Source organism: Hyperolius riggenbachi, chromosome 9, assembly GCF_040937935.1.
Source record: "Hyperolius riggenbachi isolate aHypRig1 chromosome 9, aHypRig1.pri, whole genome shotgun sequence".
Taxonomy (NCBI): domain Eukaryota; kingdom Metazoa; phylum Chordata; class Amphibia; order Anura; family Hyperoliidae; genus Hyperolius; species Hyperolius riggenbachi.
In genome coordinates, this window is record NC_090654.1 from 113,421,459 (window position 1) to 113,437,514 (window position 16,056).

Here is a 16,056-nt window from a genome sequence, read left to right on the forward strand (position 1 = left end):
GCCTCTAGCAGTGCAGTGCAGAGCCTGCTGCATTCAGGTTTTTCTTTAAGGCAATGTGAAGCACTAGGCTGGCTGAGGGAAGTAAAATTGTAATTACACAGTGAGGGAAGCTGGTAAGTGTGCACAGCATGATGCAAAGCACATGCATGCCTCCTGCAGGGTCTGTAGGGAAAAAAACTCTGAAGACTGCATGTGGGCAGCTACATGAGGTATTACACAGTGTGAAAAGTTTTTCCACAGTCCCTAGACTCCAGGAGGGCTGCTTGTAGCCTTGAGTGAGAGATTGGCAGGGACAGGAGTCCTATTACAGGCAAGTAGCCTGTGTGTGATGTTGGACTGCAATACAGATAAGCTCTCTGCTCCATCTCAAGCTTGTGATGAATAGCGGAAAAGCCGCCGCATGTTCTGACAGTAAGGCGGCTGATTCCGCGTCTGATGCGGTGGTTTGTCCGCGTCAGCATGTGTCTGGAACTGGTGGTGCACACGGGAGGAATGGCGGGGGCCGCCGCGTGTTCTGACGGTAAGGCGGCGGATTCCGCGTCCAGTGCGGCGGTTTCCCCGCAGCAACATGTGTCTGAACCTAGTAGTGCACACAGATGGAGAGCTGCGCGCGCTGCAAGACAAGCTCTTTATACCAATAGGAGGAAGATCAGCTGATCAGGGCGGTCAGCTGATCCCTGCTCAGTCAGTGATTGGTTGATGGGAGCTGGGCGGCGCTGTGGAGCGCTTTACTATATATATCTCCTGCTGTTCAGTTGCTGGTTGTCTGGCGTTGCGAATGCCTATGTGTTAGCACTCAGACCTTAGTCAGATCCTTCAGTGTGGTGGAACCAGGAGGACCTGGGAATCCACACTTAGCCAGTTACTGTATATCATCTGTGTTATTCTCTAGCATAGTTCCAGGGTGTTGAGATCACGGCCCTCACACCCCAGACTAGGAATACTGTATATCATCTGTGTTATTCTCTAGCATAGTTCCAGGGTGTTGAGATCACGGCCCTCACACCCCAGACTAGGAATACTGTATATCATCTGTGTTATTCTCTAGCATAGTTCCAGGGTGTTGAGATCACTGCCCTCACACCCCAGACTAGGAATACTGTATATCATCTGTGTAATTCTATAGCATAGTTCCAGGGTGCTGAGATCACGGACCTCACACCTCAGACTAGGCCTTGTTCTGATATCTGTTATGACCTGTAGCTTTCCTGACTATTCTTCTGATCTCTGATTTAATACTTTGCATATCTGATACTCTGTTGCCGACCCGGCCTGTCTGACCTTCTGGCTGTCACCCCCCGCAGGGTGTCCAGCCTTTCCACAGGGGTCCCCTGCTCTACAGAGAGGACACTGCTCCTTATCAGTCAGGGACTCCCTCTCCAGGTGTCCTTGACTGCAGTAGAGTCTTCTCTACTTATTGGACCACCTGCTACCCCAGTGGTCCAAAGGTTACTGTTGCACCAAAACACTTACACCCTCAGGTGTCTAGAGGTTAGACATATTTGATTATTGGCGATTCTGCAGATCCCCAATAATCAGGTATATCTGTATTTTTGGGGATACTGCAGATCGCCAAGAATCAGATTCTCTCTCTGGTTGCTGACACCCATCGTTACAAAGCTATTCTCAGTCTCTCTCCACTCCTCTTCCCTCTCTCATTCACCTTTGTTTCCCCCATTCCTCTAGTGCTGGCTGTGTCTTGTCATACAGGAAAGCTACATAAAACTGCAGTCATGTTGAGGTAAATATCTTCTTCCCTCTCTTTCAGCCTATCTCCCCTCACGCTGGATAATGTAATGGTTAAAGGACAACTGTAAGGAGAGGATATGGAGGCTGCCATATTTATTTCCTTTTACACAATGCCAGTTGCCTTGCAGTCCTGCTGATCTCTTTGGCTGTAGCAGTGCCTGACTCACCTGACAAACAAGCATGCAGATAATATTGACAGATGTGAGAAAAATGTCAGAAACACCTGATCAGGGCCGGCGCTACAAGTAAGGCAAAGGGGGCAATGGCCCCAGGTCCCTGGGGGTCCCCTTTGCCAGCCTAAAATTGGTGCTGTCACAAGCATGCCCAATCAACGAGTTTACAGATATGGGGCTGAAATTGGTTGAATGTATCATTCGGAGATGCTGGGAAAATGCTCGGGCCAATGTTGTTGGTCAGGTGTGTGGCGTTAATCACGAACAGAAACCCCTGTCCATTGTTTCTCTAAATGTGTTATGTGACACCCCCCCCCCCGGTACTTGTGCATTTATACTTTACCTGTCACTCTATCCCTTGAGTGTACTTGCTGTATTTCTGCATTGGTGCCCCACATGACTACCGGCATATAGCACATGGGGCGTGTGTGACGTCATTTGGGCTACCATGAAAACAGGCCTCTAGTTTGTGTTTTCTTTTCCCCAGGCTAAAAGGTCCCAGTCCTCCCAACTGCCTGTAGTACAGTACCATTGTATATTCAGGGCAGGCGACTGTAGTGCGAATACTGCTGCTTATCGCCAAAAGTAAAGACTGTAGCATGTGTAAGAAACAAACTGTGTTCACAAGTATTTGGGCAGATATCAGTAATCACTTACATCATCAGCATAAGTAGTTTTGCCTTCCTAAGCAGGTGAAATTTACAAATATAGCAATAAGGCATAACTGCAAAGCAGTGAGCGGAGCTATGCAAACACCTACATATGCATTGTATGCAGAAAATGGGGGCAGGTGAAGTATTTTACATTTTTATGTACATAAAAAAATACATACCTACTGCCATACCTGTTCCATCCTCTTGTTGTAAGTGCCATTGTGACAGAAATGCTTGGTCCTTCATTGCAGCTGCATCCCCCTCCCAAACGATCACCCGATCTGATACATGCGATCGGTGAGAAATTATTGATCAGGTCCACTAATGGGAATGGTGCCCATTAACAATACAATCCCATGAATGATCGATTTGAATCGATACATTTTTCGAGATTGTATTGTTACTTGGCGCCTGAAGGGAACACGTGCCCAATACGATCAATAGAATCGCAAAAAACGTATCGATTCAGTTGACTGGATTGGGTTCATGTTCCCTTCCCCTTAGTATACCCGATAGATAATTTCCGTTCATTTTTGGATTGGCCGGTCAATCGTTCGGGAAATTGGACCATCAGTGGCCCCCTTTACCTTCACATGATGCCTCTCTTCTCCCAAGTGAATGCTTTTACCATCTGCATTGGTGCATAGTACAGAGCAGAAGTGTCTAGCAGACACACAGCCTTTCCCCAGTGTGCCACTCATGCCACAGCAACAGTTTAGAGACAGTATATATGGTTGTATAGATACAGCATTACATGTAATGCACTGGGGCTCCCAAAGACTTCCGAAGCATCCTTTGGCGGCAGGGAGAGAGCAGTATTTGACCAAATTGGGGGAATACTGCTACCAGCGGGCCAGCGCTGGACCTGGGACCGGGAGAGGAGCGGTAAGGCTCTATAGGACCCAGAGCCTTCCCTCTCCTTAGGTAAGTACAGTATCTGGCTAACTCTGCTGTAAAGTGATGTAATTAGGGATGTTATAAGACTTTATAACGCAGCTCCGCAATGTCACACTGTGAATGCAGGCTCAAAGGGAGGAAAAGATGGGGCTGAATTTATTGTAACGAAAAAAGGAAACATGAATAAAAGAAATGAATTTCATGCAGAAGAGACACGATCAGTAATTATATGATGCAAATTTTATTAGACATAATAAGCTTCAATGTTTAGAAATAAAGTGAGTGTATGGGGTTCCAGCAGACATTAATCACAACGCTAGATTTTTAATTACGCATAAATATTCAAGGTTTTGTGTCATCTCAAGATTGCAATACATGATTATATCAGTTCATTAATAATTAAGGATCCAAATTCATGGAAGGTCAACTGCACAGACCAACTATTGTGATCATCCACATGGTAACAAGGGAATGCAAGGGAGACCATAACAAACCAAGGGGCACCTTTAGAAAGTGTTGATGGGACCCTGTTACAGTCACACTCCCTTCCCGTGATAACCGCCAAAGCCAGGGGCCCACCTGCCAAGGGCCAAGCAATAGTGCAGACACCATCACTCCCAGAGGCATAACTAGACTTAATAGGGCCACCCTGCAAAAATAATAGCATGGGGCCCCCTTGGTCCCTGAACCCCATGAGGGTCACGTGATCAGGAGCCAGCGAATGGCAGCAGAGAGTGTTCTACTGTGAAGCAGCATCTGGAAGCAGGAAAAAATAAGACGATCCCACTACTAGCTACTGTGCCTGGTGGGAGGAGTTGGCAGGGACCGTTTTCATGAGCGAACTGAGAGGTTTTTTTGCGAATTGGCTGAACTTGTGGTTGGGGAGAGGGAGGAGGAGGGGCCCCCAAAGCCTCTCTCTGGGTCCCCCTGCGATGGCAGGGGTCACTTTCTCTGCAGAGAGGGCCCCATGTATTGGAGGAAGGGCTGTTCTTATTTTTACACCTAGTTTGCTCTAAGTTGACCTGAACTCTTGCACAGAACAGAAGGAAAACAGAGAGAAATGCACCCTGTATGTATTTAGAGAGTTAAGCCTGTCTGATTCCCGCTCATCTGTGACTAATCACCACAGTAATTTGATCTCTTTAGCGATGTCAGCTCAGTATGGCATGGTAGAGCTGCTAATTTGTAAACACAGGACGTTAACCCTATGTTTGCTTTCATGAAAGCAGGAAGTAGACACACTGCAGATTTATTGCAGGAATTGTATTAGCTGTAACAAATAAATGTTTTTCTTTAAAGGACAACTGAAGCAAGAAGGACATGGAGGCTGCCATATTTATTTCCTGTTAAGCAATACCAGTTGCCTGGCTATCCCGCTGATCCTCTGCCTCTAATACTTTTAGCCACAGACCCTGAACAAGCATGCAGCAGATCAGGTGTTTCTGACATTATTGTTGGATTTGACAAGATTAGGTGCATGCTTGTTTCTGGCGTAATTCAGACACTACTGCAGACACATAGACCAGCAGGGCTGCCATGCTACTGGTATTATTTAACCAGCAGGGACTCACCAGCGCGATCGGCGGCGCGTCCGCTGCTCCCGCTGCATCTGTCGGCTCTCCCCGGCTAGCTCCTTCTCCCTCCTGGGCTCCATGCGTCCTAAACGCCGCATGGGGCAAGATGGCGATCCCCAGCTCCTTCCTCTTCCTCCCTGTAATGCAGATCATGCGCCCCCTGCTGGATAGCGCATGAATTACATCACTTAGTGACTCATTACAGAAATATAATGTAACCCAATCATGAATGCACTTTTCAAGTTGTTTATTAGTAAATACACCTGATCACAGTATAAAAAGGGTGGGCTGTTACTGATTCTTCCTCTTTCAGAGTCACTGGTGTCCCATTGCTAGTCTGCTTGTCAGCTACTTTTGGTGATTGCTGTGCTTTGAGTGATTGTTCTGCCTTTGAATCATAGTGTTGCAGTTTTGCTAGTCTTTCTAAAGACGCTGTGATTTCTGTGTGATTGCTTTTGCTGGAGTTTTTTTTTTTTTTCCCGCTGACCCCGTATCTTTTTTTGGGAGTCATGGCTGCGTCCTCCCGGAGGCATCTATGTGACCAGGAGCTGATGGACATCTTTGAGGATAGCGGCAGTGATGTCGAGTCTGTGGCGGAGGAATCTACCGACAGTGACGTTCCTGGGGACCTGTCATCAGAGACCGACGCCACAAGTGACACTGACATTGAGGAGCCAGTCGTTGTGCACACATGGTGTGAGCTGGAGAGCCTGGACCAAGCTCCGCCACCCAGGTTCCCTTTCACTGGGCTACCTGGGCAGAAGCGCAACTGCGACCACAACCCGCTGGCCTACCTGGAGCTCTTCCTGACCGAGGATGTCATCCAGAGGATTGTAGAGGAGACCAACTGCTATGCAGCGCAGCAGCAGGGTGCCCCTCTCAGCAGGTTGTCCAGGAGCAGGAGGTGGGAACCGGTCACCAGGGATGACCTCTGGTTGTTCCTGGGCCTCATCTTCCTCCAGGGACTGGTCAGTAAGCTGCTGCAGAAGTGGTACTGGTCCACCAACCGGATGATTGCCACTCCGTTTTTTGGTTGTGTGATGCCGGAGTACCGCTTCAGCCTCATCATGAAGTTCTTGCACTTTGCCAACAACGAGGACTTTGATGAGGCCACCCATGCTGCACCCAAGCTGAAGTAGATCTGGGACATCTACCAGATGATGGTAGGCAATTTCCAGGATGCCTACACACCAGATCGAGACCCCACCGTCGACGAAAGTCTCATGGCCTACAAGGGGAGACTCAGCTGGGTGCAGTTCATCGCATCAAAAAGGGCCCGCTTTGGGATCAAGTCCTGCATGCTTTGTGAGGCCAAGTCCGGGTACATCTTGAACTCTATTGTTTACACGGGCAAAGGCACGAAATTTGGTCCCCAGTTCAGTGAGTATGGGTTGGCTACCTCATCCGTGCTCACTCTCATCGAGCAGTTGCTGGATCAGGGGTACTGTCTTACGACAGACAACTTTTATACCTCCCCTGAACTTTGTGACTACCTGATCCAGCACAACACTGATTCCTACGGCACGATGAGACCCAACCGGCAACAACTTCCACCGGCCTTTTCTGCCAGGCGTTTGAAAAAGGGAGAAATTGTTGCCTGGCAGAAGGGGAAAATGATGGCCCTGCGGTGGAAGGACAAGCGGGACGTGTGCATCCTCAGCACCGTGCACAACGCTGCTACTGTGCACACCACCACCAGAGGTAGCAAGGAGGTGGACAAGCCTCAGGCTATAGTGGACTACAACCACACAATGGGGGGTGTGGACAGGGCTGATGCTGCCATGACCTTCTACCCGGCTGTCTGCATGCAGCAAAAAAAATACTACAAAAAATGTTCAGGCACTTCCTGGAACAGTGCATGTGGAATGCCTGTGTGCTGTTCAAACTGAACAATGAAAGGGCCATTACGCACCACGACTTTATTTGGCAATTGTGCGAAAAAATTTACCTAAAACACCCCCCACCGGAGTCCAGTAGAGTGGGGCGCAGAGCCTCATATGTGGTAAACCCGGAGAGACTGACTGGACGCCACTTTCCAGAGTTCTTGCCCCCGACCGCACAAAAGAATTAACCTACAAAAAGGTGTGCGGTCTGCTGTGCTAAAAAAGGGCCCTGATGGCGAAAAAGTGCGCAAATAGATACGCACTTATTGCCCGGACTGTGACGTTGCACTTTGTGCAGTACCTTGTTTCAAGTTATACCACACGAAGGAGGTATTTTGAGGTATATCATTTGTTTTTCTGCCTCCATTTATTTCTGCCTTTATTTTGCATTTATTTATTTGTATGACTTATTATTTATTACTGCATTGATTAAAAATGCAAGATATTTCTGTTTGTCATTAATACATTATATTTTATTTTTGACAAGAATTTGTGTTTGACACTTTGATTATACTCATATTGTATACTAAACTCTTGCTTGACTCATTTTGGTAACTTACAGGAAAAAGGTTATGAAAATTAATTGTACCAATTTGTGCACAGAAATCCTGAGGTAATAGAACGCCAGGGTGGTTAATAGTAAATAAATATGGCAGCCTCCATATTCTTCTCACTTCAGTTGTCCTTAAAAGATTATTATGCTGTTGCATATCTTTTAGAGCAGACAGGAAGTTCTGAGTTCTGGTCCACTTAAAAGCAAATATAAAGTGAACCTGAAAAAAAAGTTAGATAGCTATGTCGAGGAAAGGCTGTGGATCCCATAGAACCTTCCCAGTCCTGTCTCCGCACCCTTGTTGCGCAGATTTTCCCCTTGGAAAATCAGCGCCTTCAGGAGACCTTGGAAGCACTTGCGTTCCCGATTGCCTCCGAAGACGAGCGGGTGCACAGTACGGACCCGTGCTTCTTCGGAAGTACTTGTGGATGTTTTTCTTTCATTTTTAAAAATGCCAGCTGCGTGGCTGTGCTCTTGATCTTTTAGCCTCTGTGGAGGAGCACCTTGCAATTTACTTACAGCTCTAAGGCCCCATACACACATCAGACCATAGTCTTTTGAAAATGAAAGATCACAGACCAATCTTACCACCCTTCATGTAGTATAAGAGCCATCCTCTACACAGTCTTTTCTATGGAGCTGAACTCCACATCAGAAAAAAATCTTTGCAAGATGCTGCGCACACACAGATGCTGTACAGACACAAAAGATCAGTATCTGCAAAAGATCTGTTCCTGCCAAAAATCCATTCCTGCAAATTGCAATGATAGTCTATGAGATCTGCAGATCATCATACACACATGATTTAACTGACATTCATCTGCAGATCAGATCCACCAGGATGGATTTTCAGATCTGCGGATGATTGTCTGATCTGCAGATGAATGTCAGTTAAATCATGTGTGTATAATGATCTGCAGATCTCATAGACTATCATTGCAATTTGCAGGAATGGATTTTTGGCAGGAACAGATCTTTTGCAGATACTGATCTTTTGTGTCTGTACAGCATCTTTGTGTGCAGCATCTTGCAAAGATTTCTATCTAATGGGGAGTTCAGCTCAATAGAATAGACTGTGTAGGTATGGCTCTCATACTACATGAAGGGTGGTAAGATTGGTCTGTGATCTTTCATTTTCCAAAGACTATAGTCTGATGTGTGTATGAGCCTTAAGACACTTCTATTAACCTGAAGAAGCTGGATATTCCCCACGAAATGCATCTGTAATGTTCCAGATAAACTAGCTATGTTCAGCCCACTTACTGTTAGTTGATAGTTTTTATGGTAAGCCACCTTTACCGTTTTATACTGTTTTTCGTTTTTTTTTTAATTATTGGGACGCTTCATCTCAGCCCTCATCTTTTAGCCTCAGTAGTTTTTGAGTAACACATCTGGAGGAAATAAAAAAGTATTCGGAGTCAGAACACCTGATCTGCATTATTCTGTATAAAGAATTAGAGGCTCAGGATCAAGAAAAAGCCAGGCAAGGTGCATGCCAGCAGTGGCACTTTCCATATTCTCACTTCAGTTCATCACACAGCTAAGTTGGACAACTTTTGTCAAGTAAAAGACGTGCAAACGACAAGGCGTTATCACTGATAAGAGGCGACCAACGACTGATAAGACGTAGCTCAACAGTTGGATTGACTTGAGCTGCGTCTTATCAGTTGATGGTCGCCTCTGATCGGTGATAACGCCTTGTCGTTTGCACGTCTTTTACTTGACAAAAGTTGTTTGATAATCGTGCATATAAAAGACTTTTGTTGAGTGTGTGTATGAGCCTTTAGCTTAATGGGAGTTGTTAGCAGAAGGGTTTGGACTGGGGTTAAAAGCACATCAAAGATAAGAAGGCAGACAAAAGTTTCCGAGCAATGAGGTGCTGGTGTCTTCTGAGAATCAATACATGCATGGGAGTAGCAATCACCCCTGCGATCTCTGCCATTGCAGGGGGATCCAGAGGCTCTCCCCAACTGCAAGTGCTGCCAATTGGCAAAGAAACCTCCCCATTCGCTTACGAAAAACTGTGTGCAGGAGAGTATGTAATTTTTCCCTGAATCTAGAGGCTGCTTCACCGCAGACCACTCTTTGCTGGCTGTTAATCTCATGAGGTTCAAGGACAAAGGTGGCCCTATACCATCTTTTTGCGGGGGGGGGGGGGCTATTAAAGTGTACCAGAGATCATGACATACAAAGAACCAATACTTACCCGGGGCTTCCTCCAGCCCCATAAACGCGTGTCTCCCTTGCTGTCCTCCCGCGGTCTGCTATTCAGCTGCGATCAGGCCCAGTAATTGCTTCTGTCGGGTCCAGTCTAGGTCTTCTGCACATGAGCGGAGGAAATCCCGCCCATGCGCAGAAGACCCAGATTGACGCGACTGAATCAATTACCGCGGCTGAATGGCAGACCGCAGGAGGTTGGCAAGGGATTCACACGTGTTTATGGGCCTGGAGGAAGCCCCAGGTAAGTATCGATTCTTTGTATTTCATCATCTCTGGTTTACTTTAAAGAGAAACCATAACCAAGGTTTGAACTTCATCCCAATCAGTAGCTGATACCCCCTTTCCCATGAGAAATCTTTTCCTTTTCACAGACGGATCATCAGGGGGCTCTGTATGGCTGATATTGTGGTGAAACCCCACCCACAGTATCCGGATGTAACAGATGTTTCCAACTGCCAAAAAAGCAAGCAGCATCTCCTTCCTCTATCACCTGCCAGCAGTAAAAATGTGATGAATGTGCAATTTCAGAATGTAAATCAGGAATAGGAAAGATTTTACTTTGGACAAACACTGACTAAATCATTTAAAGTGTAACTGTCGGACATAAAATAAAAAAAATCATTTATTTTTATCTGGTAAACAAGTAATAAGGAGGCTAATCAGGCAATCCAAAAGTTAAAATCTCTATTACTTTTCTTGTTTATAAATGATTATTCCCCAGTTTACCTGACTCTTATTTGGTACATCGCCGCACAAAAGAAGTTGCAGGGCATGCTGGGTTGTCCTTTTTTGCTTCTGTACATTAGTTACGTCTGAGGGGAAATAAAGAAGCAAAAAAAAAAAAAGACAACCCAGCATGCCCTGCAACTTCCTTTGTGTGGCAACGTACCAAATAAGAGTCAGGTAAACTGGGGAATGATCATTCATAAACAAGAAAAGTAACAGTGATCTTAACTTTTGGATTGCCTGATTAGCATCCTCATTACTTGTTTACCAGATAAAATTAAAGAATTGATTTTTGATTTTATGCCCGACAGTTACACTTTCAACATAATTATTGTAAAAATTAGGTACTTTTTTCATTACGTTATTTTCACTGGAGTTCCTCTTTAAAGGATACCCGAACTGAAATGTGACATAATGAGATAGACATGTGTATGTACAGTGCCTAGCACACAAATAACTATGCTGTGTTCCTTTTTATTATTTCTCTGCCTGAAAGAGTTAAATATCAGGTATGTAAGTGGCTGACTCAGTCCTGACTCAGACAGGAAGTGACTACAGTGTGACCCTCACTGATAAGAAATTCCAACTATAAAACACTTTCCTAGCAGAAAATGGCTTCTGAGAGCAAGAAATAGATAAAAAGGGGAATTTCTTATCAGTGAGGGTCACACTGTAGTCACTTCCTGTCTGAGTCAGGACTGAGTCAGCCACTTACATACCTGATATTTAACTCTTTCAGGCAGAGAAATAAAAAAAGGAACACAGCATAGTTATTTGTGTGCTAGGTACTGTTCATACACATGTCTATCTCATTATGTCACATTTCAGTTCGGGTATCCTTTAAATCCAGTTATGCCCCTGAATACATTATTCATTTGCATTATTTGTCAGAGACTTTTGTTAAAAAAAATGCATAGTTCTCCTGAGTCCTTGAGCTCATGTTTTTCTACTAGTAAAACCAGTTCTAGAACATATAAACAGAGAGGAGAATAGTAATAGAAATCATCTTGTAGTGTGGAGTTCAAGGTTCTCATAAAGCACTTTTAACATTATATCTTTGTTGTACACATGCTTTCAAATAAATCTTTTTATGACATGAATGTCCAAATGATGTAATGCATTTCAGACTAATCCCTCATTGTACAGCCTCACCCCTATAGAGGGTGTGGGCTGATTCAACAAGACAATGCAAAGAACTGTAACGTACCAAGTGTAGTAACATGCCATAACAAGGTGCCCATAGATTACTCGACCTGGCGGCCAATCGACCATCCGATTCGATAACTATAATGAAAATTGGTGCTGCCAAGAGCACACCCGACCCAGAAATGGCGTGCAACAATTGTGAACGCCACGGAAACCTAATATTTTATGTAATCGCCTCCCCGGTGCCTGTGCAGTTATACTTTACTGTCCTCTCACTTCCACATTCGGGTCTCACATCAGACTACCAGCATAGGACACGTGGGGCGTGTGTGATGTCACACATGCACCCTATGTGCTATAACGCTGGCAACCACGTAGGCGTGCGAGAACAGCGGCAGGTAAAATATAACAGGCACTGGGAGGGGGGGGGGGAAGACACAAAAACAGCGGGGGGCAAGGTGGCATCACGGGGCCGATTTTCTCAAGATTTTATGATGAAATCGATCGGGAATCGGCCTACGGTTTATGGTGGCCAACAGATTTATCTCTAATCAGATTTGGGATATCTCTCTTTTGGATGATCGCCCGCCAGAATTGCTAGATGTATGGGTACCTTAAAGCTATGGCCACACATTCGATTTTCCAAACAATCACTACTAATAATTTTGACCGGTAAAGTAAACTGTCTACAGGTGTCCAGACATCGCTGTTTCCTCTCTGGTGGTTAGTTCACATTCCCCTTATATGCCTATTGTTCACCATGGAAACTTGGGGGAAAAAAAAGGTATCCACAGCAGGAAGTGACTTATGTGTGTCCCTCTCTCCACTCCATATAGCACACTGCACCGCGAGGAGTTGAACAGCATGTCTGCACAAAAAACATTTCAAAGCTACCATGTTAAACGATCTGTAAAAAGCATGTCAGTTGACAGAACGTTAAAGAGGAGCTGTTAGGTATAGGGTCTCAGAGAAAATAAACACATATATCAGTAGCTAAATATAGGCTGTACTTACATTACATATGCATTTCACTGTCCACGTTTGGATTTCACAGAATTTTTATATAGTATATGCAGAGAATGATGCTCCTGACAGCTCATGGCAGGCTCCATGTTTGTCTGTCTCCTATGAAGCCAAATGTGTCGTCATGTCCTCCCTGCTTCCTGATCACAGAAAAGCTCGTACTGAATAACACTAGTTTGCAGTGAATATTAATTAGCCATGTGGCTAGGAACAATAGCGGACTCCTGAAGTGTACTCTGCCGGGAGATTTATCAGTGCTGTGCGCTGGACTGAGTTACATGCTATTGTTACTTGACCCTGTAACTTCTCATTAGCAGCCGAGGGGAGGGTCCCAGAATGCTTTGCAGTATGGTTTGCGGCTTGCGTCCTCTTAAGAGCTTGGGTCTAACAGCTTTGCTGATAAGCACACATCAAATGAAAGAGAGATTTTTATCTTCACTATTGCCTTTTTGGCTTCCGTCTAAACTGTTTAACACAGGAGAATAGAGGTTTAAATTAGCTTCTGCAGCCTGACAGTTACTCTTTAATGTGTGTGAAGCTTAGAACTACATGTAGTAGAATTCCATCTAAAAACAATTGCTCCTGATCATTTTGGATGACAGCCTAATGTATTCCAGGTATTCGTCAATCTTACAGTGTAGAAAATCCTCTGGGATGCAGTGGGATGCCTTCTGCACACCTTCACTTCTCTCCTCTCTGTAAAACATGTTGTAAGCCTAGCAGTACTTCTTTACAGTGATCACAGGTCAACCAAAGAAATCACAAAAATAAGGGCAACATTTATCCACAGTCTGTGCTTACCTTCTAATGCATCTCCACTTCCCAAGAGAAAAAACTACATGAAGTGATAATTAGTGAACCTAAACTAAAACTTACCTGGGGCTTCTACCAGCCCCCTGCAGCCACCCTGTGCCCGCGCCATCATGGAACGATCCTCTGGTCCCCCGCAATGGCTGAGTTTCTTTTTCAGTGACTGGGCCAGTCAATGGCCACTGGGCCTGCGCAGGATGCTCATGGTGGTGGGAGCATGATCGAGTACATGCGCCACGCAAGCGTAGTGGCCGTCAACTGGCCCGGTCGCCAAAAAAGAAACTCAGCCGCTGCAGGGGACCAGAGGATTGTTCCGTGACGGCGTGGGCACAAGGAGGTACATACTCCCTCCACAAAGCACTTTACACATTGCTGATGGGCACAATAGCTCTGTAGTCTCGTACACATGGTTGATTAAAGTTGGCTGAGGTGGCTGATAACGACCGCCTCAGCTGATAAACAGGCGTTTGTACAGAGGCGCCCGACTCTACAGATCACCTCAGCGACCACCTTCATTGTTCACGCAGCTGTCATGCATGCGCGCTCAGTCATCTTTCCATCCACCTCCCCCTCACATAGCAACACAGCGCATTGTCAGCCCCTGTGCAGCCAGGCCCAGCAATGTTGCCAGAGTAAATCGGGTCCCTATCCCTGATGGATGACATCAGTCAAAGGTGTGGTGTATGCACCTTTTGATTAACCCCCTTTAGATGCCTTTAACCCCTTCCCGACCGCTTGATGCCTATCGGCATTAGAAAAGTGGCAGCCCCAGGACCGCGTAACACCAAAAGGCGTCAAGATCGGTGGGCAGGGATTGAAGGGGATCACGCACAGACCTCCACTTGAATGACGGACCTCCGCTTCGCCAACAGTCTTCCAGCGATGATCAGACTGTTAGACGAAGAAACCGTTGTCCATTTACATTGTACAGCGCTGCAATCTACTGACAGGCTTGTCACTCAGCTGACCCTTTGAGTGATGCCTATGAGAGACAATCGCAGGGATTGGCTAACGGGGGGGGGGGGGGGGGGGGGGGGGGAGAGGATGAATTTTTTTCCTAAAAAATAATAATAAAAAAAAATACAAAAGCCCACAGCAGCGATCAGAGCCCACCAACAGAAATCTCTGTTGGTGGGCAGAATAGGAGGGGGAGATTCACTTGTGTGCTCAATTGTGTGGCTCTGCAGCGAGCTATTAAAGCTGCAGAGCACTAATTTGTAAAAAAAAAAAAAAAAAATAGCCTGGTCACTAGGTGGGTGTAAGCCTATGATCCTTAAGTGGTTAAACATCTATGTGGCTCGTCTTCCACATCCTCAACATTAGTCCAGTGGGTTGATGGAACCCACTTTTCAGAATCTTCTTTATTTCATTCAGTGCTCTACCAATCAGTCAGTTTCCTTGTATAAACCAACTGGCAGTTCATGTGCTTTATACACATGGTGGAGTTATAACAGTGACATCAATGAAGAAACCCCACTGCATAAAAAAATATTAAACATTACATCAGTTAATCACTAGAAATATACCGTAACCTGCATCTCGTTAAAAACATACATAAGCTCAATATTAATAGCCTCTTATTGACAATCTCCAATCAGCATAACACAAAAGGACAGGCCCGTGAGAAGCCAAAAATATCTCACATCTCAATAACAAACTTTTGAGCTTCCTTCCCTTTTCCTGTACCACCGGAAGCACTTCCCTGTGCATGCTAAGACAAAGCCAGCAGTGTGTACATGTGGATTTTTCATTTATTGCTGCCCATGTGTGATGTAATTCCTCTATAGGCCAAGTTCCCAGCTAACCCCTCCTTTTGCACTGAAGTCAATAACAGTTATATTTTTGTTACATTTCCTTGTAAATACCAGACCTAGATAAGAAAGGAGTTTCAATATAATCATACGTACATAATCCATAATTGCTGACGCTTGCTGCACCCAGACTGACCTCAACTTGTACTTTAAAAAGGTGTACAATAGAAAAAAGGTTTAGCATTACTGTGCATTTTTATGTAAACTGCTGGTACAATTAAAAAGGACATTTAAAAGTGAAGTTTCTTGAAACAGACATCCAATTTCATAATTATCAGTTTTAACTTTATAGGATGCACTTAGCACAGTGTACACCAAAAGGAAATTTCCCATGCCAGCTTTTACAGTAATTCAATCTTCAACCCATACAAATTAACTATTACTTCCATTATAGGGCAGCATGGTGGCGTAGTTAGCTCTCTCGCCTTGCAGTGCTGGGTCCCTGGTTCGAATCCCAGCCAGGGCACTATCTGCAAAGAGTTTGTATGTTCTCTCTGTGTCTGTGTGGGTTTCCTCTGGGCACTCCGGTTTCCTCCCACATTCCAAAAACATACACATAAGTTAATTGGCTCCCCCTAAAAAAAATTGGCCATAGACTACAGTACTTACACTAAAAAATAATATAGACATATGGCAATGGTAGGGATTAGACTGTAAGCTCCTTTGAGGGACAGTTAGTGACGAGATATATATATACATATATATACATATACACATACATATACACATATATATATATATATATATATATATATATATATACATACATACACACACACACTGTACAGCGCTGCGTAATATGTCAACGCTATATAAATACTAAATAATAATAATAATT